At 44.8% G+C, this 4,981-nt stretch overlaps 1 pseudogene; it reads left to right on the top strand.

Moving 5' to 3' along the window:
• The first annotated feature begins 1,300 nt into the window (after positions 1 to 1,300).
• Positions 1,301 to 2,599, top strand: LOC147693463 (pyruvate dehydrogenase (acetyl-transferring) kinase isozyme 2, mitochondrial pseudogene; annotated as a pseudogene).
• The last annotated feature ends 2,382 nt before the right edge of the window (positions 2,600 to 4,981 follow it).

The raw sequence follows: 4,981 nt of genomic DNA on the forward strand, positions 1-4,981 counted from the left end.
ATCTCAAGCTCAGCTCATGGCACTATGAGACACTCCCTAAGTTCTTACACCTAAAACAAAACATGCAAACATTTACAATTACTAGTGTAACATTCAAGTAGCAGTTGGGTGTCACTCAAAATGTCATCTATTAATTATTGTATCCATCATTCAGTCTTTCACCATTCATTCTGTACTTCCATCTGTGTGCCCATCAATATCCAAAGCTTTTGAACCAATTGCACACCTATCCATCATCTATCCTTCCATCCTTTCACTCATCCATCCACTCTTCCACCCATCCATCCACTCATCCACCCAATCATTTACCCTTTCACCCATCCAGCCATCCTTTCACTTACTCATCCATGCACCCAGTCACTCATCCGTCCACCCATTCATCTGTTCACTTTTGTATCCATCTTTTCTTCCAGCACTCCACCCTCCCTTTCATTCATATATGCATTTTTTCACTCATCCATCTTCACATTTTTTTTTTCACTCATCCATGCACGTATTCGCCCATCCATTCTGTCAAACATTCATCCATGCTCTCATTCATCCATCCATCCTCCCTTTATCTCTCCAATCCCCTTTCAATTAGCCACCCATCCTTCACCCATCCACCCACCCATCCAGTTGCACACAGAAGAGGCCCATCTAGAACTTCACCCATGCTGTAGTTACTAAAGCAAGGGGTGGGGCGGAGGAGAGTTCACTATGCCCCTGCACATAGGCAATCCGAAAACTTGATAGTGATGAGTCATGCATGATGCACAGTACCAGGACACGAGGTAACTGTGACATGGTGTTGTTGTCAGGGCTTTAAGTGGGATGAACAAACTGGGGGTTTCTCCAAGGGGCGTGTCTGATGTAATTAAGTGTGTGATTTAAAACACCCCACCTTAAAATATATGCTGCGCATAATGTGCCGCCCGACTGGTATTTTGCTGTTTCTATCAATGCATCCAGTAACATTCGACCCACACAAAGCCAGGACTATTGTCTTCGTCAATAGATATTAGTTGCATAAAATAATGTAAAAACAGCAACTATGTCTTCATTTTATATAATATTAAAAATGCTTCAGCTCTCATTCGGCAAGAGACGTAGAGTCAACGGAGACTCTTTGAGCAAGGCCAGAGTCCTAGAACCCGAAATCTAGAGGTGGAACAAATAGAGTTTCAATTGAAATCCAGAAGAAATAGCAGGCTGGGAGAGTGGAGCCTGACAACCCTGAAATCGAGCCCTGGATTAGGGTTGCAGAGAGCAGACACGCAGCAGCCCATGCACGACCGCCTCTGACATCCCCACTATGAGCATGCCCCTGGTTCGCACCTTGATGCTAGCCGCGAGCCGGGCAGGGGGCACCCTGAAGGAGATCGACCATTTCTGTAAGTTTTCTCCCTCCCCGCTCTCCTTGAAGCAATTCCTGGACTTCATATCTAGCAATGACTGTGAAAAAACCTCCTTGGCCTTCCTGCGCCAGGAGCTGCCAGTGCGCCTCGCCAACATCATGAAAGAGATTAACTTGCTACCAGATCAACTGCTGGGATCCCCTTCCGTTCAACTGGTGCAGAGCTGGTTGGACATCCTGGAGTTTCTTCATAAGGGTCCAGAGGACCAGAGCACCCTTCAACAGTTCGCAAACGCCCTCATCACCATCAGGAACTGGCCCAATGATGTGGTCCAAACTATGGCCCGGGGGGTCATGTCATTGAGCACAAGAAAGCCTTCGGCATCGACCCAGTGACAAATCAGAATGTGCAATACTTTATGGACTGCATTTACCTGAGCCGCATCTCTATCCGCATGCTGATCAACCAGCGCACTTTGATTTTTGATGCAACGACAAACCCTGCACATCCTAAACACATTGGAAGCATCGACCCGAATTGTGATGTGACTGACATAGTGAGAGATGCCTATGAAATGGCGAAGATGCTGTGTGATAAATACTATATGGCTTTCCCTAATCTGGAAATCCAGGCAGTCAATGCTAATGATCGAAGAACCCCATTCATATTGTATATGCCCCATCTCATCTTTATCACATGCTCTTTGAGCTCTTCAAGAATGCCATGCGAGCCAGAGTGGAGCACCACAGCTCCAGTCCCTCGCTTCCCCCATCAAGGTGATGGTGGCTCTGGGCGGCGAAGATGTTGCTATTAAGATGAGTGACAGAGGAGGTGGTGTCCCACTACGCAAGATTGAAAGGCTTTTCAGCTATATGTATTCTACTACACCCATGACACAGCTAGGTGCAGGTGGAACACCTCTGGCTGATTTTGGATAGGGTCTTCCTATTTCTAGACTGTATGCCAAGTACTTCCAGGGTGACCTGCAGCTTTGCTCCATGGAGGGCTTTGGAACTGATGCAGTCATTTATCTAAAGGCACAGTCGATGCACTCAGTGGAACGCCTTCCTGTCTACAACAAATGTGCCTGGAAGCACTACCAGTCAACTCAACAAACAGATGACTGGTGCATCCCCTGCACGGAACCTAAAAATCTCTCCACATATCGGCTCAGCCAGTGGGCAGCATTTTTCAGACCGGCCTGGCACTATGTCAAGGACTCGCTTCTACACCCTCAAAAGACAGCCACATGCATCAAGTGATTTTGGAGTCGCAAACGGTGCGAATCGCAAAATTCGGCCGTTTGCGATTCCAAAATCACTAATTGGGATGCATCAATGCAAAAGTACAAGAAATCGCTATTTTTTGCGATTTCAGAAAATGCGATTGCATTTAAGGAATCGCAGTTTTGCAATTCCTTAAATGCAATGCATGAATGTTTAAAAAATTGCAAATTCGCAAATAGGGGGAGCAAAATAACACGAGGTTGAACCTCGTGTTAATTTGCGAAATCTTTCAAAAATGTTAAAAAATGCATTTTTGAAAGTGTCATGTTACACACACACATGTCCTTTGGACATGTGTGTGTGAAACTTGCACTTACAAATACATTTCAAGGGTGCAGGGGGGGGGGTCCTTTGGAATCAATGGGAAGGTTTTCCTTAATTGCGATTCGCAAAATGTGAATCACAATTAAGGAATATTAAGAAATCGCAATTTATTTAGCGATTTCTTGATGCATTGCATTTTGCAATTCCTTAATTGCGATTCCTTATTTTTCGCAATTAAGGAATCGCAAAATGCAATATTGATGCATGTACCAATCCCACACCTACTGCAATATAGATGGTGATGTATGCAAGTGGCATGGGGAACCTGACAGCGTGATGTTTTGTGCAGTGTTTATTTGCTTTTTGTCCAAATCCTTCACCGCGGGACCAGTGTGTCCGATCATCACACCTACATTGCATCACCTTGGTTTACAATCCAACTGAAATCGTGGCTTGCGTTGGATTATAACTACCAACACAACACTTTGCCTCGAGTTTGTGTTAAAAATAAAATGCAAACCAACGCAAAGTCTCTGTTTGTAAATATGGGCCAGGATTTCATTAAAAGTCTGTACGCAGACCCGGTTTGCACCAGCGCGCAGGTGTGGATTGGATTCATGTCCTGTGCTGCAAACCTTTGTGCACAGCGTGCCAACCGGACCGTGATGAGATTTAGTGAAAAGGGTTGGAATTTGTTTTAGAGAAAACACAACTCGAAACACTTTTGTTGTTCACAGAAAGGCAGCACTTTTGCTTCAAATGTTTGCAGACACACCGGCAGATTAACTATTATAAAATTCCAGAACTAAACATCAATCAATGGGAACTAGATTTCTCATCAGAGCATTAAATCCAGGATTCCTAAAATAACTATCAAAATCAGAAATACCCAATATGATCAACACACAACAGCTCACCTGCCACAGCTCACCAGCGGCTTGAGAACCAACCAACCTGCCGGCGTGTCTCAGCCAGAGATGTGTCAGGAAAGGTTTATATCGGGAATGAGTGAATCCCGGCAGCGCGCCTGACCAGCAGTGTAATCCTGGGAGAGATGTGCGCCAGAGGTTGGGCCTCCTGTGGATGCTGTGTTTGCCATTAGTGGGTAAAACTCACAAACCTACTAACTAGAGATGAGTCGATTCCATACAGGCTCCCTCCAGCTAATTCAAATTACAGATCTTGCATTGAACGGGGCCTGTACATATCCCGGGGATGCAGCCAAGCATTCGAGAAAGCAAATTATGATTTTGGATTTGTAGCTGTCAGTGCCAGAGAACCCTTTCCTCCAGTAGGTCTGTCTATTTCCTTGAGTAGAGGTGAGGATATAATATAAAACTATCTTTGATGAAAACAGAGATATAAATCAACCAATGTTAAGTATGCAATATGTTATTTACTTTAGCGCATGAGTAATCTGTGACATTATAGTGCCGCTTTGATACTCTAAAAACAACCATTGGCCTTGACTCCACTCAGAAAGGCTGAGCCAATAATACATCGATCAACACAAATGCCAGTACTGGGTTCTATTTAACACTTGACTTTGAAAAAGAGGCCACTGTAAATTTATCAACTGTCTCAACGAAAAGTGAATTTCTCAAAATGGGTTTTTATTTTCCAACCTTGTTTTTCGTTTACAAAAAAAATACAATTACACAAAAATAACTCACCAATACACGAACAACAACCATATAACATAAATTATTTTGTCAATCCGTTACTCGATACAACACACCTCACACATTCAATGTGTGTGAGGTGGCTCACTGGTTAGAGGAGGCATACCCTGAAGCAGAGGTCAGTCCCGGGACCAGGGTTCAATTCCCGACGCGGCAGGGTCTGAGCCCAAGTGTCCACGGACTCGATAATTCTCAATTCGGTGCCTATTGGAATCACGGGCTCACACTCTGCAACTCTGGGCAACAGCTTGCTTAATCTCCACTACGGCCCCCGCGGCGGGATGCCTGGCTTTCACCTTGGGGATGCCCAGTACGGTTATCTCACAAGCCAGGACGGGTTCCCAATGCAAGCGCCGAGATGCCCAAGGGTATCTCGCATACGTACAATGTTTCACACTCACTACTGATTCAT

Source organism: Lissotriton vulgaris, chromosome 8, assembly GCF_964263255.1.
Source record: "Lissotriton vulgaris chromosome 8, aLisVul1.2, whole genome shotgun sequence".
Classification (NCBI taxonomy): Eukaryota; Metazoa; Chordata; class Amphibia; order Caudata; family Salamandridae; genus Lissotriton; species Lissotriton vulgaris.